The 24,075-nt window shown below is 36.4% G+C and overlaps 1 pseudogene across 1 annotated transcript in view; it reads left to right on the top strand.

Moving 5' to 3' along the window:
* LOC309659564 (14-3-3 protein eta-like) overlaps window positions 1-23,226 on the top strand; it is a 114,438-nt pseudogene extending 91,212 nt beyond the window's left edge. The window contains exon 5 of the transcript XR_014268355.1: window positions 1,262-23,226. The product of XR_014268355.1 is annotated as a 14-3-3 protein eta-like (transcript). The remainder of the gene's footprint in view (window positions 1-1,261) is intronic.
* Window positions 23,227-24,075: the final 849 nt, after the last annotated feature.

A 24,075-nucleotide genomic window follows, 5' to 3' on the forward strand; every position in this document is an offset into this window, starting at 1 on the left:
TGATTAATGATGTTGAGCATTCTTTCATGTGTCTGTTGGCAATCTGTATATCTTCTTTGGAGAAATGTCTGTTTAGGACTTCTGCCCATTTTTGGATTGGGTTGTTTGTTTTTTTGTTATTGAGCTGCATGAGCTGCTTGTAAATTTTGGAGATTAATCCTTTGTCAGTTGCTTCATTTGCAAATATTTTCTCCCATTCTGAGGGTTGTCTTTTGGTCTCGTTTATGGTTTCCTTTGCTGTGCAAAAGCTTTTAAGTTTCATTAGGTCCCATTTGTTTATTTGTGTTTTTATTTCCATTTCTCTAGGAGGTGGGTCAAAAAGGATCTTGCTGTGATTTATGTCCTAGAATGTTCTGCCTATGTTTTCCTCTAAGAGTTTGATAGTGTCTGGCCTTCCATTTAGGTCTTTAATCCATTTTGAGTTTATTTTTGTGTATGGTGTTAGGGAGTGTTCTAATTTCATACTTTTACATGTAGCTGTCCAGTTTTCCCAGCACCACTTATTGAAGAGGCTGTCTTTTCTCCACTGTATGTGCTTGCCTCCTTTATCAAAGATAAGGTAACCATATGTGCGTGGGTTTATCTCTGGGCTTTCTATCCTGTTCCATTGATCTATGTTTCTGTTTTTGTGCCAGTACCAAGCTGTCTTGATTACTGTAGCTTTGTAATATAGTCTGAAGTCAGGGAGCCTGATTCCTCCAGCTCCATTTTTCGTTCTAAAGATTGCTTTGGCTATGCGGGGTCTTTTGTGTTTCCATACAAATTGTGAAATTTTTTGTTCTAGTTCTGTGAAAAATGCCAGTGGTAGTTTGATAAGGATTGCATTGAATCTGTAGATTGCTTTGGGTAGTAGAGTCATTTTCACAAAAAGTTGTTTATTGTTGAAATGAGACTACAGTTGACTCTTAAACAATACAGGTTTGAACTGTGGAGGTCTACTTATACACAGGTTTTGTTCAATAAATACATGCTGCAGTACTACATGATCCTGATTGGTTGAGTCCACAGATCCGGAACCCCACATAGGGAGGGCAGACAGTGAACTTACATGTGGATTTTGGACTGTGCAGGGGTCAGCGCCCCTAACCACCTCCCCACCCGGAGTTGCTCTGGGGTCAACTATAGTTAGTTAAAGACTAGTCACTCTGAAAATATTGCAGATAATATGGTTCATAGAGAGCTGCAATCCCTTATTTATTTTCTTGGAAGTCTCTTTTGAATTCATCCAAGAAAAAACTAATCTTTTGTTTTCTCTACACAGCTCCCCATCTAATCCTAACCTAGCTCATAGGTCAGGATTTTTCCATTCAGTAAGCCTTAAGAGAGCACATGCTCGGTGCCAGATGCCATGACCAGTGCCGGCAGCGCAAAGCTGGACAAGACATGGTCCCTGACTTCAGCAAGCTCAGTCAGGTAAATCTTAACATTTGTCTGCCAGAGATTGATGGGTACTTAACTGCCTACAGTCATAATGAATCAAGAAACTGTTCAAATTCAATGATTTTGATGCTCTGACATATATATTCACATCTGTCAATTGAAATAATGTTAAATTTGAGAAAGAAATATTGAGTAGGTTCTACTCAATATTTAGACAATGTGGTCTGGGAGTAGGGGTGGGAGAATATTGAGAGAAGAGAACGGAAGAATGAACACAAAAATGAAAGAGAAGTGTCTGAAGGCTCAAGAAATTTACAAAACAGTGGGAGGAATTAATATGTAGATAATTTTAATAGAAGACCACATCAAAGGGACAAAGAACAAAGTGGTAGGGAAACAGAATGGAAAAGAGCATGGGGGAGGGGCAATTGGGAAGGTGTTATGGGGTAAGTAGCTTTTTGACTAGGCATTGAAAGAAAAGTATGATTTTTATTACAGGTTAAATAGAAGTTCATCCATCACCACAGACATTCTCCCAGCTTTAAGCTTTAATCTTCCACTCTTCTAAAACTCTGCTTTGCCATCATTCTTGGCAGATATCATTCTTGTTCTACTGACTAGGTCTTGAATTTCTGGCACTTAAGTACTTATAAGATTATCAGGAGGGAAGTTGCTTTTAATACCAAATTTTCTAGGTCATAATGGGATTTGGGGAAAATCCACCTGTCATGGGGGTTATTTGACTCTAAATTTATATCAGTTCAACTTTAGACCACAAACTTATTCTACATAGCTTGAAAAATAGAATCCATATATCAGATTTTATAGCTAAAAGGTAAACAGCCAGCATGTGACCCAAATATCTTGAATTTAGAAATAGGAAAGCAGAAACCAAAATATGTTAAGGGAGTTGCTGACGGTCACATTGGAATTTCTGCAGAAGAAATGGTGCAAGAAATTGGGGCACAGGTGACCTCATTGTTTTCTCTCCATCACAGTCACCTTCCTTGATTTGCTTGGGTTCACCACTGATTCAAAAATTCCCAATTGCCAAGCCACCGGACTCCATGGAAAGAGATTTGTTTGGGTGTCTTTACTGACATTCTGTATCTAGGAATTATTGTTGATGTGATAAAGCAGGAGATCATGTCTTTCACTGGAAACTTTCCACATAAATCGAAAAATGGTTTTAACACTATCCTTGTCTTTTTTCATCCACAACTTATGTATATTTTCCTGTCAAAAGGAATATGCTTTATGCACAAATTAGCATCTGTCTTGTTCATGATGAATCTGTGTAATCAGTATAATAACAAGAGAAATGGCTCATAATTTTTGCCTTATGTTTTTTTCAATTTGAGAAATTAAAAAGCAGTGCCAGATTGCAGTTGAGAAATATGTTTAACTCCTGCAGCCACATACAGTCTTTATGGGAAGAAAAGTCCCATCTGTTTCTTCTGTAAATGGCACTCATGAGAGAAACACCAATTCAGGAATTCCTGTGATTTTATGAACCAAGCCAAAACAAAAAAATACCAATGTCCTTGAAAAGAAATGATTTTTAGTTTCTCTAGTCTGTGTCATATTCTCTGAAAAAAAAAAAAAAAAGGTGGACCAGATGATCCTAATTTCAAACCGTTTAGACCATTTTCTGAGTAATTAATATGCTTAAATATTAACAGTATCTGTATCTCAAGGGTTTTCTGCAGAGAAGTATTAAGTTGCAATATTGTGTTGTATGATTCCTATACTTAGTGTTTATAATTCTCATTTAATTTTAACATGTAATAAAAACATTTATGTCCTAACATGTTAACATATAGTACTGATGTGGAGAAAATCATTGGCAGATGACTTTGTAGCTATGGGTAGAATTACAATCATTTTCATAAATATTATGTGATCATTTTTATTGCTAGCCACATATCTGCAGTACAATGACAGAAGGTAGATAAACCTCCAGTAGGAAGTAAGAGGCCAGAAAAATACATTAAGTCAATAGAGAGCTTTGAAAACATAAAAACTAATTAAGTCAGGATGCTAAAGAAATAGCAATATCTCCTATGAATTATATGAATATATCTAATTAATTCTTACACTCTAATGCTCTAATATATGATGAATGATTTAAAACTCTACATGTTCAAATGGAACTACAGTTTGTTCTTTGAATGAGTGAACTGTGTGACCTGATGGTGAAAAATAATTTACTGCAATCTAAGGCTGCAATGCGAAGAGTATAATATTCAGAACAAAGGAGATCGAAAGTACTCAAAGCACATCAGGAAAGGCAGAGCTCTTCATTATATTAGAATGCCAGCTAATAAAGATTAAAGGGATAAAATTAGAAATGCTGCACCTGCCAATGTAATAACTGATGAAGGCAAGGGTCATCAATAGGTGCTAAAACTATAGGTATAAATCTTGGAGAACAAGATAATCATATAGTCTTAAAGTATTACCTCACATATTGTGGATTAATTACAAAGGAGAATACTGACCTTTATAAAGGAGGGTTTGGGAACACCATCTTAAATAATGGTGATCAAATGACCAAAATGTTTGCCATCAGTAATGGGACCAACTGATACCATGCTCCTCTTAATGTGATAGAGTGATATGACACAACTTTACCTATGTAATATTCTTGTGAAAATGTTTAACCTGTATGTAATAATGAAAAAGCAATCACATCAATTCAAATTGTGGAACATTTTATAAGACACCTATCCCAGAGTCTTTAAAAAAGAAAAAATGATCAAAGAAAAAGAAAAGTGAGAGAACTTGAAGAAGGTTAAAGAGACATAACCACCAAATGTAAACCATGGTCCTTGGTTGGATCCTGGAGCAGGGAAAAAAAGAAACACCTATAAATAACAATTGGACAGTTGGGGGTATTTGAATGTTGACTGTATATTGTCATAGCAGTGTTACATTGGATGTGTTGATGGTATAGTGGTTATGTGGGAGAATGTTTTTGTTCTTATGAAATACGTGCTAATATATTTAGGGGCAATGTGTTATAATGTCAGCAACTTAATATCAAAGCTTCAGGTAAAAATTCGTATATTTATATACAGACAGAAAAAAGTAAATAAGATAAAATATTAAAATTTGTGAATACAGGTGAAGAATATGCAGGTGTTCAATATAGCATTCCTTCAACTTTTCTCTAGGATTCTTATATTTTTAATTGGGATAAAAAGAGTGCATCAGGAGTATTGAGTTCAATTCTTGATACCACATTTTAAAGGAGAGTTCCATGTCCCAGAGAAAGGTGAAAGGATTAAATATCAAGATGATGAGGATCAAGAAACAGTGTCAAATAAAAAATTAGGGATTGTTCACATGCAGAAGAGACAGCTATTCCTCTGGATATTAAAATACAGTCATATAGAAGATGGAGTAAATTTCTTCGTTTTTCTTCTGAAAGAATGCCTCAGACAAATGATTGAATGTAACAAGCACCCTAAGACCAAAAAGAGCAGAAATCGAATGGCATTTTTGCTGACATGGGTGAGAGGTCTATGGAAAAGACCCCTTCACTCCCCTTCAACTCTAAGAGTCCATGTTTGAAATAAGAAACAGGGCATAGTCTTCTGGAAGCACAGTGACACTCACTAGATAACAGCACCTCCACAGTTTGTTTCAGTGCTTTCAGACCATCAGATACAGATCTGAAGCAATACTCAGACTTCTGATTCCAAAAAAATATATTTAAAGAACAGCACACCCATTATATGTCAGGCATTTTGTTAAGCACTAGAATTCTAGAAGTGACAAGAGTGGTGAGGTTTCGCTCTTGTGGCTTTTCAGTCTAGCTCATAGTTTTGGGAAACAATGAGAACCAAAAATATAGGTTTTTGTCCATTTTATAGGAATGTTCTCTTGTGCTTAAGGAAGAACTATAAAGGTTATCCTGAAAAGCCAGAACTTCTTTATGAAAATATTTATGAAACAGTGTTTTGTCCTGTTAATATCTAAGCACATGTCTAAGGAACCTGCCCCAATGTACCTATCTTAGGAAAATAAACACCATTATTATTTACTTTTAATTTATTATATCTATTTTTTTTATTATTTGGTACATGTACATACTCTAAATTTACATCAATATGAATTAATGTGGGTTCAGTAATTCTTTTATAATTTTGCAATATAGACGTTGAGATAACTGAATGTTCTCTGCAAAAGTAAGGTTGATAATTACACTTTGCAATTATATGTTCAAAAACCAAGTACATGTTGAATATCGGTAAATGAAAAGAATGGGCTTTTTTCCATAACTTTGTCAATTTTCTGTCTCTATAAGAGGGGGTTTTGGTGGATCTTGTCCAGGATCTTCATAAAGCTGGAGCAGATCTATTGTTCAGAGTAGTCTGTGCCAGAGGAGATGGTCCTAGCTGACCAAAATTGGTAGGATTATTTTTTGAGGAAGCCTCAGGTATTGACAGAGGAAGTTATCAAATTGTATGTAGGGGAAAAGTGGAGGGGAAAAACAGTGAAGAAGCCCTGAGCATGCTAGACCAAAGATCATGGTGAAACCGTAAAATGAAAATGATTCACGTGGTAAAACAAAATCAGTACAAGTGGTTCATGATTAAAGCTTTGAAGGTTTGGGGACAGGCTTTTATATGAATGAGTCTACTTGGTGAGCCTGTCAGCTTAAAGGAACCAATGTCAGAGAGACCAACCTATCGTTTGCTGCCAGACTCACTTTCTATATCCTTGCAGAGATTAGCAAAATTTATCTTTGGCATTCATATTTTGACTAAGGCATCTTACATTTTCCCACAAAATCAAACTAGTTTCTTCAGGTCTTTATTTATTGGCATCTCATGCTTGTGAGAGTTGGCTCTGGTCTTTCATCCTCAGCCTTGGGAAAATTGTTGCTTATTCACCCTTAACTACTCAGTTCAGTACAATAGGGAACACTAGCCTGGCCCTTCACAGTAAGTATGCGGATTGTGGAACTCTGATAATTTATTCCCTTAAGACTTTGTTTTTATTTATCAGTTAACTCAAAAGAACTTACAAAATAAGTGATTTATTATCAGACACAACAAGAAATCAGAGTTAGTCCCAGTTAGTGGTTCCAGGATTTTTGTTTTATGGCCCAATGCCATACTTAGAGACACAGCTCTTTTTCTTCAGATTTGTCTCCTGTGGTGACAAGTGTCTGTATTAGTTTCAAACTTCATATTCTGACATAGCATATAAAAACCAGAAGAGACCATTCTGTCCTCACACAGGATGTCCCAGCATCCCCACAGCAAATTTTCTCTCAAAGCTGTCTCATGGACCAGGATGGAATGAAGTAATCTTTTCTAAACCGACCATGGAAAGGGTAATAGAATTGCTCCTATTGAGTCAGACCAACCAAGATTTAATCCCTGAGGCTGGGGAGCACCGAAGCCTTAAGTGATTCATGAGACATCCAGAAAAACAAAGTGAGGATTTAGATGGCAAGGAATAATTGAAGAGGAAATGTACTTGAAGGGGCAACCAGCAGGGTCAGGGACATATTCTTTCTGTGTGAAATCTCCTATCTTCCTTGACTTCCTATAGAAGTCTTACTCTTCTTTCAAGATTTCTCCTTTGGGAAGCTTCCCTAAACCTATAGGCTAAGTTAGTTACTCTCCTCTGTGCTCAGACAGCATCTCCTACAAACCCACCTCCTTGTAGAACTTACCACACAGGATCATGTTGACCACAACATCTGTTACCTCCATTAGGACCACGAGGACCTCTCAATAGGAATCCCCTTACTCTACTCTGCAGGCCAGCACCTATCCGTACTGTGGCTATTGTATGTTCCTTGTGAGTATTTACAGAAGAGCGGGAGAGGAAGAAACAGACAGCAAGAAGAAATAAAAGAGGAAGAAGGAAAACATTGAAGATTGAAGCTATAGTTTTTACTGGTGATTACAGACACAGGGGTATCAATTTTTAGCATAAGCATTGAAGATTAGGTGGACAATTTTTATGAATATGTTCAACAATTTACAAATAAATATTTAATGCTATTTTTATACACTCTGTTTTAATAATTCCTTTAATAACTTGTCCTTTGGCAAAGTCAGAGTGGCAGTCTCCTCCCTGAAATAGTTGCACACAGAGGTGTGGCTGATATGAGGGTAGGTAGCAGGGAGAGCGATCTCCTCAGCCAAACATATTTTCAAAAGTGGTACTTATGGAAGAATGTTTAAGATACTACGTTAATACAGTAGTTGTTAGGATTGTGATAAAAAGATCTTAGAAAAAAACAGTATGAAAGCAAGACCATGAGATATTTGGAGAGGGCAACCAAAGCACAAAACCTTTCTTAATGTTTGCTCTCTCGGGAACAAATAGTACAGCCTTCTGGCCCGCCTTACTCCCAACATCCCTCCCCCTACATAAGGTTAACCCTTGCTAGGCTTCTTGTTCCCTAAGAGCAATTCATTCCGTAAATATCCATGTGCCTACCATGTGCCCAGCAGTGTTCTAGACAGTTGGGATGCATCGGTGAATGAAACAGAGAAAGATCGCTCCTCTTGAGGGATTTATATTCTAGCAGGGGGCAGTGAGTTGGGGAAGCAGTAAGAGAGCTGCATCACACTCAAACTGCAGTTGTATCTTTGGAGATAGATGACAAAAACAGCATTAATTTCCAAGAAGAGATATACCTATTCTCATTACCTGGGCTCAGATAAAAGACATTCAAAGGGACCCATCAGCACTCAACCAGTGAAGAAGTCTGCCAGCTAAGACTGTAGGGAACCCGTTCATTATATTTCCTAACTTTCTATTAGGCTTCCCTGGACATGTAAAACAGATACGGTCATGAGCTCTAAGATATTGCCAAGTATACAACTGAGAAAGAAGAGGCAGAAAAAGGCAAAGGAAATAAGGTAGTAAAAAGAAAGGAAAAAACAAGCAGATAGAGCAAGCCCACTTAACCCTGTGGAAGATGGTATTCAGATAAACTTAGTGTGAGATTTAAACCATTATGTGTAGCTATCTGGAGGAATACCTAAAAAGAGTCTTCTTAAATTTTTTTTTTTTTTTGGCCACACTGCATGGCTTGCAGGATCTTAATACCCTGACCAGGGATCTAACCCATGCCATGAAATTTAGATGTGAGAGACCAAAAAGCATAGAGGTAAGGAAACAAGGCAGGAATAATCTACATTCACAAATAATGGAATTTGCAAAATAATAAGAAATTTCATCTCATGTTGCTAGAAAGCCATTTAAACTAAAATTTTCATTTTTAATGATTTAACATTTTGTTCAATTACAGTGTTATAGAGTGAAATATTTTAACAAATAGTATATCAGTAGAGTAAAAATTCAGTAGCTTGTTCCCATGGGTAAAAGATATATCCTTTCATATTCTCCCTAATATTTTAGCTGGAATTTAAAGCAGTGAAGTCTAACAGATTAAAAAGAGAAAAAGTAAAAGTAGTGCCATCCATCGAGGGCTTATGGTGTGCCATAAGCACTGTACTAAAATATTAATACATTACCTCACTTTTCCTCATAATCATCCTATGTGGTAGCAATAATTGATTTTATAGGTGCAGAAACTGAGACGTAAAAAGTAAAATGCCCATGATGACAAATCTCCTAAGGGAAAGAGCTGGGCTTTGCACCTGGCTGTCTAATTCCAAGGCCATGCTACCAATGACAAGCTGTGCTAAAGGTGGACATTGAAAGTCTAAAAAGCCAGCTTCCACCTGAAGCAAATCTCCGCATTCAGATTGTAGCTCATTTGTGACACGAGCACTCTGACATCTGTAGCTGAACTTGAGGTGTTCTCTGCCATACATTTCCCTTTGCAGTCAACTTGACAGTCAGTGGAAACCATCCAATGTGAATGATGTCTTTCCATTGAGTCCAGCATGTTGCCAAGCACACAGTGGGAAACAGACTAAGCTGGAAGAGGCTGAATTATGCATCAAAATCCTCAGTCTGTGGACTTTTAGAAACTGTGTTTGCTAGGAGAGCTCTCTGTTCTGTCACTTACTTGTTCGTGCCGGAATCGAGGTGGGTGCCCTACAGCGCAGGCTGCAAAACAACAGATGATGCTGTGTTGGTCACTGTGGAAACCAGACTTCTAAGATGAAAGAACCTCTTGGCATTGCTGTATGAGCGCACTTCCAACAGTGGACTATCTGTCCCTTATAGAAGTCTGATTCCCCCAAATTACTTAAAGAACTCCAATTTTAAAATGTCAATTTTCCAACGTGCTAATGTTTAACATATTTTTGAAGAACTTGTGGTCGGCAGAATAATGAGCTCCTAAAGATGGCCATGTCCTAACTCCTGGAACCTGTGAATATGTCACCTCACATGGCAAAGGGGAATTAAGCTCAAAGATGGAAGATTGCTAATTAGCTAACCTTAAAATAGAGAAATTATTCTGGATTATCTGGGTGGGCCCAGTGTAATCACAAGGGTCCTTAAATGTAGGAAGGGGGAGGCAGAAGAAAAGTCAGAGTGATGTGATGGGAGAAGAACTCAACTCATTGTTCTTAGCTTTGAGGACAGAGGAGGAAGGCCACCAGCCATGGAATGTGGGTGGCGTCTAGAAGTTAAAAAGGGCAAGGAAATGGAGTCTCCCCCAGGGCCTCCAGGAGGAATGCAGCCCTGCCAATACCTTGTTTTAGCCCAGCGAGACCTCTGTCAGACTTCTCACCGACAGAACTGTAAGAGAAGAAATTTGTGCTGTTTTCAGCCACTGAGTTTGTGGTCACATGCTACAGCAGCAGTAGGAAACCAATATGCTGCTAAAAGATAGTATTAGTGAATACTTGAGGACCTGTGATTTTGTGAATTTAGAAGCTGTGCCTGGGCCAAGACAGCTCCATGGATAGAAGCAGGCACAGGTGTACCGAGGTGAGGACAGAACAGAGCACAACCGTGGGATTAAACAGCACTTTGAAAGCTGATTGGAGGTGTAAGAGCATGGCTTACTCGATCATGTTACCAGTTTCAGTTACCTGAGGAAATTTCTAAAATTAATATGCATTAGTTACATTTGAAGTATGGAAATAATGGATCTGGGTTCTAGTGGGTTGTGAGCTTATAAGAGAAACAAATAATGGCAAATCATCAAAGGGAAAATATAAATTTTCAGTATTCTTGCAAACTTTTACTCTACTTCCTCTATCTATATGATATAGAAAATATTACTATATTAATTTCCCAGGTTCTTGGGGAGTGTTGTATAATTCATAATGTGAAGCCAAGGAGACTCACACAGAATTTAGTGTATCCTAAAGTACTAAAATTAAACTAATATTAATTTTTTCTCAGTTGATAATTTTTGAGTGCCCACCACATTTAAGATACTGACCTATGTGCTATGGAATATAAACATACATTGCTTCCATTTCTCAGGGAATTAATAATCTAAAATTTGTATATATATAGAGAGAGAGAGAGAGAGAGAAAAAACACACACACACAAGCAATTATATGATAAGATAGAAAGTAAAAAAAGATATAAAAGATATAGATAAAATCCATAATAGGTTACAATGCAGTGAACAACTATATTTGCTGCACAGAGCCATGTTTCAAAGACAATCTTTAGCCCTCACTCTGCAGCTAGGTACTATATATATTCCCTATTTTAAGATTAAGAAAATCAGACTCAGAAAAGTGACTTACTCAAGGGTCAAATGGCTAGGTGGTGACTGACAAATTGCTTATCCTGAAAAAAAGTTGGTTTTAATACTATGTACCTGGTAGTGCTCTCAATGTTTTACATCCTTATCACAACTTATGAAGTAGGTCCTTCTTATTACTCCCATTTTACAGGTGACAAAACAGAGGCACAAAGAGATTAAGTCTCCTCCCAAAATCACACAGTAAGCGGCAGGGTTTATGACCAAAGCCCAGGCATCCTGGCTCTCCAGTCCTTTGCTTAACTACTGTCCACACAGACTCTTTGTAATGATTCTTCCCTAAAGAATACTGAGGGTTTCCCTGTAAACCTGTTTGAAAGTGGAGCCTTAAAACACTGCCTGATAGGGAACCATAGAATTTGTCATTTTTATGGATGTGAATTAATATTATAATATTTTGTTTGAGGAGAGTGTTGAAACAGAAAAGAATCTCTAGTGAAGTCGTAAAGAGCAATTGCTATATTTGTGACAAGAGCCTGAGGCTCACTGTGACTTCTGCCATGACTTCCATGGAAAGAAGCCAAGGCTTAAGTCATTAATTCTAAAATTCCTAAAGGTTAGGGAATCCTCTCGTTAATTTTCTTGGTGTTGTATAAATATTATATGAAACTATGGTTGCTTGCTTTATTCATAACTTATTAAAACAAAGCACTGTTGCATGAGCGTCCTTCTCCTTTCATTTAGTTCTTAACATTTCTTTGAATTGCCCTCCAAACACACCTGTAGATTCTGAGAATGGGACAGTTGACTAAACAACAAAATATGTGACAAAAAATTTGAGTGAGAAATTCTCTATGTGTCTATTTCTTCACTTCAGGCCAGTATTATTTTCATCTGTTTGCATTTCCCAGCCTTGAGAAAATGTCACATTGTTTTGGCAAAGTGATAATAGGGTTTTTCTGGAAGAACTGGAGGGAAGGAACTCATCTGTCTTTATTTGGCAATCTGTGGTTAATTAGCTATTTTTCAGTGAAATATGACAGTAAGGGAGCCCTGCCTTTTTTATAAGACTGGTTTTGTATTGGGCTTTTGGTGTGAGATTATTTTATAATTATTTCTTTCCTCAGAATGGATAGAAATCCAAACTTTTATTCTCAATTTAACCTAAAGTTTTGGCCTACAAGCTATGCGTTTTACTCTCAGCTCCAATTTGCTATGAAATAATAATATGGACATGGTAAGCACTATAATTGGGCATGAATGAACAAGGTAAATAGTCATAAGGATCCATTGTTGGCTTGGCTCTTGGCACCCATGTCCTTATTTAATCCTCATATAATCCCATTTTGTAGGTAAAGAAACTTAAACTCACAGAAATTGAAAAATTTGCCCAAGTTCACCTTGGCAGTAATCAAAGTTCTATTCATCTGGCTCCAGATGAATCTTTAAAATTACTGTGTGTTCCAGGTACTGTTTAGCAATATTCAGTTAAAACACAGCAAAAGTATAATTGGGGGTTGTATTTTAAACTATTGAGTTTACATCTGAATTAAAATTTAGATTCTACTCATTACTTGTATGATATTGGACTTATCAATCTCAGCCTCAGTTTCCTTACTTGTAAGGTGGGAACAATATTACCTATTTGCAGTTTCTGTGAGAATGTTAGAGATAATATACTTGAAATGCCCAACATCATGCCTGATATACAGCATAGATATAGATAGCTATTATTATTAATAGATAGTAGCTATTATTATTAATTTATAAAGTGCTTTTTATTTTGTTTCAAATATGCATAAAATATCCAATAAGAAAAAAATGTTTGCCCCCTTTACAGATATATCTGTGTGAGGGAGAGCTGTCAGTGAATTGCTAAGTGCATCAAGTTGCAGAGATACACATAACTGTGGTAGCACGTGCAAAGTAATTTAAGGACACTGCAAAGAAAGAAGGAATCACGTACCCCATGACTGTGCCCACAGGCCCATGCCAGGATCATACAATAGTAGGTAACAAGACTAACCCACTTGTAGGGTTAGTCTTTTGGGGTTCATATTGGCTCAGGCATGTGGGTGGAAGTAAACCTGGAGATTAAAGTCTCCCAAAATCTACAGCATGGTTGGGGGTAGTATTAGGGTCAATAAGTCTGACTCACAGAAGCATCACTGACCCTGCCATGGAATCCAACATGATCTTCTTTGGTTTCCCAAGATGAAAGAGCCATATTCCAAAAAGGCTGTACCAATTTATATCCGAACTAGTAGTCCATGGACTGCCTATTTTGCTAAATTCCAGCAAACCTTAAGAACAATTTTTTTTTTTTTCCTCAAAGACTTTTCTTGGTTCCGTACCAAGCTGATGCCAAAATAAAAGACAGGAGTGACACTTCCCTCTGATGAATTAAGAAATTAATTGGCCTGGGATCTCAAAAACCTGAGCTAGCAGGGAAGTCAAAAATAAATAAATAAATAATGAGACAAATCGTGATAGCAAGCGTATCACTACGGACCAAAGTAAAGCTGCAGCTGCTGGGACTATTGTTTGTGCTTTAGGAGGCTTCTGAAAATAAGAAAGGGTAAAAAATTGGGATTCATTATGACATTTCTTTTTTTCTTTTATTGAAGTATAGTTGATTTACAGTGTTGTGTTAGTTTCAGGTGTATAGCAAAGTGATTCAGTTATACATATATATAATATATGCATATACAATATATATTCTTTTTCAGATACTTTTTCATTATAGGTTATTACATGATATTGAATATAGTTCCCTGTGCTATACAGTAGGTCCTTGTTGTTAATTTTATTTATTTATTTAAAAGTTTTTTATTTTATATTGGAGCATAGGTGATTAACAATGTTGTGTTAGTTTGGTGATTAGTTTGTGTTGTAGGAATACAACAAAGTAATTCAGTTATACATATACATGTATCTATTCTTTTTCAAATTCTTTTCCCATTTAGGTTATTACAGAATATTGAGCAGAATTCTCTGTGCTATACAGTAGGTCCTTGTTGGTTATCTATTTTAAATATAGTAGTGTGTATATGTCAATCCCAAACTCCTAATTTATCCCCCCTGCTTTCCCCTTTGGTAACTGTAAGTTTGTTTTCTATGTCTGTGAGTCTATTTCTGTTTTGCAAATAAGTTCATTTGTATCATTTTTTTAGATTCAACGTATAAATGATATATGATATTTTCTTTCTCTGTCTGACTAACTTAATATGATAATCTCTAGGTCCATTCATGTTGCTGCAAATGGCGTTATTTCATTCTTGTTTAGGCTGAGTAATATGCCACTGTACATATGTACCACATCTTCTTTTTCCATTCCTCTGTTGATGGACATTTAGGTTGCTTCCATGTCTTGGCTATTGGAAATAGCGCTGCTATGAACATTGGGGTGCATGTGTCTTTTCAAATTAAAGTTTTCTCCAGGTATATGCCCAGGAGTGTAATTGCTGGATCAAACGGTAACTCTATTATTAGTTTGTTAAGGAACCTCCATACTGTTCTCCATAGTGGCTGCCCCAATTTACATTCCCACCAACAGTGTAGGAGGGTTCCTTTTTCTCCACACCCTCTCCAGCATTTATTATTTGTAGACTTTTTAATGATGACCATTTTGACTGGTGTGAGGTGATAACTCATTGTAGAAAAAAATCAGAATTTATTACGATATTTCTACTTAGCCTTGAAGTGATCCTGAGTGTAATGCAGGTGACCTCTTAAAAACATAGATTTCAAGGCGCAACACTAAAGATTCTGACCTGTATTTTTAACAAAATCCCAGGTGGTTTTGAGGCAGGTAGTTTTCAGAGCACACGTTGAGAAACGTGGGCCCCTGGCCTCAACTCTGGCTACACATTGAACTAACAGGGGAGATTTTAAAACCTCAGATGGCCTAGGAATACCAATGGAAGGACTTGCAAAGTAATGAAAGGAATGTAATTTTTCAACATATTTTTAAAACTTATGAAATGATTTAGGAGCATTCAGGACCCTGCAGTGAATTTCATGCTACTTTATGTTTCAGTTATTAGAAAGTTGTGATTAACATAAAATTCGAGATACCTAGATTTTATGACGTTCTTTACTTTTTATTTTACTAAAACAAGAGAAGGAACAAAGTAAACTTCCCAAACTATTTGTGAAGAATCTGATAAATATCAGGTTTTGTGACAAGTTCCTCACTGAAATATAAATAAATAAGTTTTATTGCTTTTCTGATAGAGTCTCTTTGCACACTTAGGATAAAATTTTATTGTTGTTATTATGGAGTTATGTCCACAATATGTCCCTGAGTTTGGACCCAGGAAAAGCTTTTGAATTCTGATAGCATGTATTTATGCCTCTTTTCTAGTATTAGAATTAGAGATTGTTCACTTAATTATTTTAACAACTTACTTGTAGAAGGCTTAACTCTTCAAGGTTCAAACCTGCTTCATTAATAGTTATCTCCAATAAACTATAACCAATATTAATAGTTATGGGTTAGATAAATGACCCATAAAACATTGACAAGTAATTTTTATAAGTGATAAATTTTGGTTCTACCACTATCAGTTGCTCGAAAGGTTAATGGCAGGCTTGTCATTTCTCCCAGAGTTTCATTAGGTGGATATTGTCAGAAAGGTATTTACCAGCACTGACATGTTTACAGAATCAATAGTGGTAATGAGGAGCTGCTTTCTTCTGGAAGTGAAGGTAAAATATGAGTGTCATTTTGTTTGTCACATGCCTTGAATCAGTGATCTGGGTCTTCCTGAACTAGCCAGCTATGCTATTTGTCACCCACAGGCAGGCAGAGAATTTGATAAATGACAGCAAATGACATAGATTAAGGTGATGGACAAGCAGGTAAGACTTTCAGTATGTTTCTAGAAAATAATAAAGTCTATGGCCACAGGATAGGAAAAGGGTTAGTTTAAGTAGCACATGATGAGTGGTAAAAATAAAGTTTGGGGAACCACATGTCACCTTGTCTTTATTTTAAACAATAAATAAAAAATTAACGCATTTAATTCTGTAGGAGAGTCACTTCACTAAGAGGATTTGAGGTTGAAACTGGTTATTCCTATATTTAATTGCTCTGTAAAGCAATTGGCTTGGGTTAGATAAAATAAAATCCACAGAGTTCACCACAGGAGAGCAGCTTCCCACCACTGTCAGTCTGTCTCACCAGTGTATTTGCATTTCGGCTTTGGTTTTCTTCTCACTTCAACCACTGATTTATCTCAAAAGATGGCAAAAGTCCAAATTCATCCAAAAATGTTTTATCACCCACTCATACTCCAAGAATGTGTTCTCAGGAGAATAAATATTCAGTAAGTTTATCTTACTTGTCTGCAGCTTTGTCTTACTGAGGTCACTCAGCTTGTGTCTATATGTTCAAGGTCAAATTATATGTATATAAAATATATGATCAGTCTTGTTAGCCTTCTGTATTAAAATGGCTCATCAAATATGACACTCAGAATATGAAGTACTTGGTTTGACCAAGGCAAGAGAAACCAACTAAATTGGACAATTACACATAATTCTCCTAAGGGCACAACTACACAGTTAAAATCACATTAAGTGTTATTTTATGGGGCTAAATGGCACCATTTTTTTGACATTAACTTTTTGAAGATAATGATTATCGAACCTGTAGAAACTCCCTTTAGCAACCAATACGTTATTGAGATCTCAGGAATAATGATAAAAGTAATCATAAAGTAATACTAATTATGGTATACGTTTTATAGTCTTTTACAATTTACAACACACTTTCATAAGTTTTATCACATTAGAAAATGAGTGATGACTCTATAAAAATGCTTTGAGCTTTGTGGCAGAGGGCAGCATAATTTGAAACAATTTATTTCTCTATCTGATACTCATATAAACTGTCGCCATTAAGCAAGTCTTCTATTGCCTAGTTATTCTGAATTTTTTGGCAAACAAGACTTAATCAAATAGAAAATGACAGTCAAAACATGCAACCTACCTTGTGGAAACTTTAGAGAACAAAATCATCAACTTTCTTTGTTTTTAAATAAACTTTATTTTAGAATAGTTCTACATTTTCAGAAAAGTTACAAAGATAATATGGATAGTTACTACATACCCCACACCCAGTTCCCCTATTGTTAGTTCATTAGTGTCATACATTTGTCACAGCTAATAAACCTATACTGATATGTTAGTATTCACTATACTCCATACTTAATTCAGATTTCATTCATTCTCCGCATATTTTCCTTTTCCTTTTTCTGTTACAGGATCCAGTCCAGGGTACATAGTACATTTAGTCATTGTGCCTTCTTAGTCTCCTCTGGTCTTAAAAGTTTCTCAGACTTCCCTTGTTTTTCAAGACCTCGAGAGTTTTGAGGAGTACTGGTCATGTGTTTTATAGAATGTCCCTCAGTTTGAGTGTATATCATGTTTTCTCTTTTAGGTTGAGATTGCGGGTTTGGGGGAAGATCACAGAGGTGAAGTGCCTTTCTTGTCACATCATTTTAAGGGTACATGCTATCAATGTGACTTATCACTGATAATGCTGACATTGATCACCTGACTGAGATAGCATTTGCCAGGTTTCTTCACTGTAAAGTTATGTTTTTTTAAATTTATTTCTACTCTTTGGGAGTAAGTTGCTAAGTACAGCTCACATTTAAGGAATAGGGAGTTAAGATTCACCTCCTTGAGGAATTAGTAGCTACATAAATTATTTGAAATTCTTCTGTGTAAGAGATTCATCTCTGCCTCATTTACTTATTCAATCATTTATTTATATCGGTGTGTATTCATGGATATTTTATACTTTGGGTTATAATCCAATACTATGTTATTTATTTTGTCGCTCAGCATGATTCAGCTTTGGCCACTGGGAATTCTTTCAGTTTGTCTCCTGTATCTTTTTGATATACCCCACCCACATGGTTTTCAGGTTTTGAGCTTTTCTTTTCTTTCTAGAGCTACAAGATGCTGTAGACTCTCCTTTCTCCAGCCCTAGAATCAGCCATTTTGACAAAAATTGAAATGGGTAATGGCTTTTCTGAAATTCAGTGATAGATTTTTACATAATTCATACTGTGGTCTTTAGTAATCATTTATCTTTACCCTTTGAAGTCCTTGAGTAGTTTATAATCAAATCAAAATTGAATCACAGAAACACTTCTTAATAAATCAGTTGTTAGCTCTAACTTTAAGTTTCTAAGCTCAATTTTTTACTCTGCTTTGTACCTGAAAGTCCTGTTACCCATGGCTATCCCTCACTTTTATTACCTGTCCTTTTGATGCTCTGATATCTGGGATTGGTTTTAATCATGTAGTTTAAATATGAAAATGTAGAGAGATAAAAAGTCTAATGCAATCTCAATGATGAATACAGTTTAATTTTAAATGCTTTTAAAAATACATTGCACTCACATAAAAAAGTATGAAAATTCTGCACCGATGCAAATAGTCTCAAGGGCATCTTATTTCATACATTTAAGTGTGAGTTACAGAAAAACTCCAATGGATTAATGGTCTCATCAATAGTAGGTAGAAATTTCTGAACATTTATCTTGAGAATGATGTTCTGAAATGTCTAAGTATAATTTGAAGTTATAAAACTATCTTTAACAAAAAGTAACTTTAACCAACACTGTAGAGTGATGGCTTTTTTAAACCAGCAAAAGTTAAATCTTGAATTACCTTGAAGTCAGATGATCACAGCTTCAAAAGTCACACTTCATCGTGAACAGGGTACAATAGAACCATAATCTGCTGGAGCTGAGAGGGACCTTTTAGATCACATAGGCCATTTTACAGAAGAGGATATCCATCATCAGACCATGAGAAATACGCTCTTTTTAGTTTGTGTATAGAAAAAGATTTGTGGAATGACTCTGAAATCTGTACCAAAAATTTTTGATGCATGGAGTGATTAGGGCAACTCACTAATTCAGTTAACAGATAAAATCATATTAAAGAAGTATTCAACTTTTCCTCAAAATATATATTGTATTTATTAGAAATGTATTGTTTTTAATCATGAAGTCCTGGGTTTGCTTATCTGTTGTACACCAAACAATTTCTCAATCATCAGAAATTAATTCTTTGAAACCCTATTATCTTTAACTCTGTAAACATATAATATACAGATTTTGAAGGAGCACTAGAATGGAAGTCTGTAGGCCTAAACTGTAGACTCATTTCTGTCTGTAACTCTCATGTGCTCCTGGGCAGGTGGTTTAACACAACTCTGCCTCAGTTTCCTTTTCTGTAAAGCAATAGGGTGAGTCTGAAGAGCTCTGAGATCCCTTCCAGCTTTAACATTCTATGATTCCATTATTTTTATCTTTACTTTTAAGAAATCACTTCACATTTTATGTGTCTGCCTATATGCATAAGTCTGAATAGCTTGTCATCCCTTTTTATGTTTTTCTTCCTGGAATTCTACTGTTTCTATAGAGAGAGTAGCTATCATTTAAAGAAGGAAATTGTCCCAAGTAAAGAACTTAGATTCCAGGATATGTGGTTTTGTAATCATGTTCTTTGCTTGTTTTCACATTCACATTAAACAGCTGAAGAGCAGCCAGCAGCAACGCCAGGATGAGAAGAGGAATTTAAAGGAATTAAGGAAATGTGCAATAGATTGCATGTCTTAAGCTATCAAGGTATTTTAAGTCTCAAGAAAACTGCAATTTTTAAAAATTTGATGTTGCCTTGTTGCCATATGGTCTGTATCTGGCACTTAGTGATAGCAGGCAGCCGATTTCTTATCATTATTATTGTGAACAGCAGGATGTAAATGGCATGACCTAAACCAGCCTTGCACAAAAGTGTTAACTCCCTCAGTACTTAACTAGAATGTACACCATATGCATGTGTGTAATTAGCCTTATGCTTTTTATATCCTGACCTTGAGTCTTTTTCTTTTTTTTAAAAAGATATTATAATTTAATTTTGTGTTTTTGTAATGATACCATTTTTTTCCATTGAGAAATGTTAGTTACTTTTTTTTTTCAATAATCACCCTCTTATCTGAGTTCATCACTAGGAGAGAAAAATTGCTCCACATTATCTTGAGTAACATTTGGATGAGCTATCAGTCATCAACTGAAATTAACCTGAACACATCTCCAATGAGATGAAGAACATTAAGGCATGCCAGCTGGAAGGCATTTACAGTTTCATTTTTCCAGCTTCCTCAGAAAAATCTTTCCAGTGCACATCTGTGAAGGTTTCATAATGATTAGAGTAATGTGGGTTTTGTGTGGCATTAGGGCACTCAGAGCCGTTTAAACTACTCTGCAGTATCAGAAATGCACCCAAAAATTAAGAGCAAGAAGCTTTTCAATTCACACATTGCACCTCTGCCCTCTGGTTTATGATTGATTTAAAGGCTACTGCCAACTTTCTAAAAGGCAGCTCAGAGCATACAAAACCTCTTTAGTGTAGTGTGTGTTCTCTCTGATCCCTTCATTATGATGATCATTAACCTTAAAACTGGAAGGACCCCGCAGATCACCTGGTCCAACCCAATAAATTTTATAACTGAAGACACTGACTTCAAAGAGACTGAGGGATTACACAAACCTATACATCTACCTTGTGGCAATGTGAGGACAAAGCCCAGGGCTATGCTGTTTCTATTACATTAGGGTGCTTCCCTTGTTCTTTCAAAATTATAAATATATGAACTATGTTGCTAGATTATATTCACATGTCAAGACTTTCATGAACCATGATTATAAACTGAAGGTGATGTGCAAAGCGGTATAAATATATTTTTAACAACACAGGAAAATTACCTTCGGTCACTATGAAAATTACATTTATCCTTGTGGTAGATAGACTTTATAGTCCACATATAGCTAGATTATTGTAAGCAGTGATCCAAAATGTTTAATATCTTGTAAAGAGAACAAGAAAATTATTTGATAGCTTTAATTATGTCAGTATTCCAAATCAGATCTTTTTTGAAATTAGCTTCTCTTTAGGAAGAAGAGGAATTTAGCACCACCTGTTAAAATCAGATTGTAAAGATTTTAAAGAGGCTCAAAGACTTTCCCCTGCTTCTAGGAATTCCTGTATTTAAACTATTTCAGATGCATAAGAGCTTTACTAAATAGGTTTTTTGGAATCTTTAAAATCTAATGCAGCTTTATTAAATGGTGGAATCATACCTGACTCAAATCCAACCTCTGTCATTTATTGGCCATGCGATTTGGGGGAAAGCTCTCTAAGCTTCAATTTCCCTAAAGAATGAGAAAATATAAAGAGCCTGCTCATTGAGTCATAATGTGAATTAACTGATAACCCCCCAGCTTCGACCCTCGCACATAGCAGGTGCTCAGAAAATAGTCCCTCACTGTCCAAAAGCTTGTGAACCACTCCCATAAACCTCGAAATGTGTCAGGAGTCCAATATGTCACCTCTGTGACTGCTCTTCACAGCTGGAAGTAAAATCCTTATTCAGTCATAATTACTCACATTTGTTTGTATAATACAGTCACCCTACCTAGAAGGAAAGAGGCTATGGAGGTCAGATTTTTTAGAGCCTTTCAAAAGTGACATTTCCACAAAGTCACTGAGAACAAGAATAGATTGGGAGATGAGCAGTGAAGGTCTCCTAAATACCTTGATCTTTAACATCAACACTGCCCAGCATATAATTTTATTTTATTTTATTTTTTGGACCTGAAAATTGCCTAATGGTTTTTGGGGTGCTTATAGTGAAATAAGCCTATAAATATCTGTATACCCATGAGCTCAATACAACAGAATAGAATGTATTTTTGAGGAAAGCCAAGCAGAGAAAACTTGGGAGGTGGGGTAGAGTGGGGCAGCACCTACAAGTTTAGGGGTTCTGTCACACAAACCGAGAAGAACAAAGAACAAGGGGACCTGTGCGCATGGACAAGCTATTTTCCTTATCCAAATAAAAATTATTTCTTACCTTCATAATTTAATTGTAGCGTGGGGAGTTCACAAATGAATGTATACTTTCAGCCACAAAGATATAATTTTTTTTTTTTTTTGCAGTAAATCTATATTTATTTATTTATTTTTGCTGTGTTGGGTCTTAGTTTCTGTGCGAGGGCTTTCTCTAGTTGCGGCGAGCGGGGGCCACTCTTCATCGCGGTGCGCGGGCCTCTCACTATCGCGGCCTCTCCCATTGCGGAGCACAGGCTCCAGACGCGCAGGCTCAGTAGTTGTGGCTCACGGCCCCAGTTGCTGTGCGGCATGTGGGATCTTCCCAGACCAGGGCTCGAACCCCTATCGCCTGCATTGGCAGGCAGATTCTCAACCACTGCGCCACCAGGGAAGCCCAAGATATAATTTTATAATAGTGTTTACAAGTATAATTACAAAGGCAGGCATTTAATGTGGCATGTGGAACTAAAGGTATGAATCATACCTAAATATATATGATTATAAAGATACTAGTTCCCAAAATATAACATGGTAGAATTTTTATGCTGTTTTTCTTTCTTTGTTTTGTTGTTCTTGCATTTGTGACTACATCACAACTTTTGCTTATTTTGTGTGTGTGTTTGTGTATCACACTGAGTAGGCTAGCCAGTGCCATTGGTATTTATTCACACACTTACAAGACTCCTATAGCTTTGTCTTTTCAGTATTTTTCCTTATTATAATGGGGGAGATTTTAAGTATGACTTCTGGGCCCACATTACCCTTTCCATTGGGGAGACCTGAAAAGATCTGCTCTCTATATCAGTCAGTATGGAAGATGTAAATAAGTAATTAACACTTACGCTCAGTACAAACTGGTACTGTGCTAAGCACTTTTCATGCATTATCTCATTTAATGCTCACAGCCCTATGAGATGTTTTATTCTCAGCACCATTTTACAGATAAGGAAACTAAGGTGTAGAACAGTTAAGTAGTTTGTTCAGGGTCACATGGTAATTATCAGAGTCAGAATTCTAGTCCAGGTGTAATCTGATGGCAAAGTCAGTGACACTAAAACCCTTCATTACACATAGTGTGTTCCAGAAATTTTAATGAAATTCTTTTGTTCACATGTTCTTCTAAAACAGGTAAAGGCAGGCAGAATGGAGTATCTGAAGTGTGATGACTACATTTTTGGCCATCTTAATATCAGGATGGTAAAACTCAGAGGCATGAAAGACTAGACACCTATTAATAATTGGTCAGGAGTGAAAATAAACATATAAAAATGTATACACACCAGTAATAATGAGTGGGCAAAGAGAAATAAAAGAGACCCATCAAGATGCAAGTTGTTAGGACATATGGGAAGGTTCCCATGTAAAATGGTTCTTGTTTGGACAGTAGTGCTTTTCAAATTGTCTTGGAAAATGCACTGTCAGGGAAGGAAGTTGGGCGTGTGGGTTGGTCTGTGAACCCTGAACACACTTGACCATAATTCATTAGCTTTTCCAGAGGAAGAACAGCAAAAGCATTTGTCTGACACCACCTGAGACTCTTGTGGCGAAGATATGAAGGAGATCTGCCCAGCCTGCTTTAGGGTAGGGATGCTCTATGAGGAAGCCAGAAAGTGCTACTGGCCCAAATACATCTGGAGAGTAATTTGCTTTAGCAAACCACCAGCAATCTCAGCTTGATCACTATAATGAAGATATTTGTGTATATTCTAGTATGATCATGATAAGCATAACAAATCAGTATGTTTCAATAATTCTAGCAGTTTAACATTTCTACAAATTAACTCAAGAAATCAACACCAAGTGTCAACATAGTCAAGTGAAAAATGAAATGGACCTGTGACCATGGGTGGAATTTTTGCCACTTACTGTAATGCCTTAGTCAAGGTCTTTATCTCCCTGGGCCTCAGTTTCATCAGTAAAGTGAGAATCACTCAGAAAGTCTTTGTGGAACCACAATAAGCACTCAGTTTTGTAGTAGCATTGTAGGATATTAAAGGAGAGTGAGACAGAGCCCACACCTTTCCCAGGATTTAGGATAATCTATGTTCTTACTCAAGGAGGTAGAAACACTGGCTACCAATAATGTTAGCACTTCACTATCCTTTTTTTTTTTTTTTTTTTTTTTTAGGGGATATATGGAACATTTAGGAGATATAGGATT

Source organism: Balaenoptera physalus (genome assembly GCF_965194825.1).
Source record: "Balaenoptera physalus genome assembly, chromosome: 4".
NCBI classification, from domain to species: domain Eukaryota; kingdom Metazoa; phylum Chordata; class Mammalia; order Artiodactyla; family Balaenopteridae; genus Balaenoptera; species Balaenoptera physalus.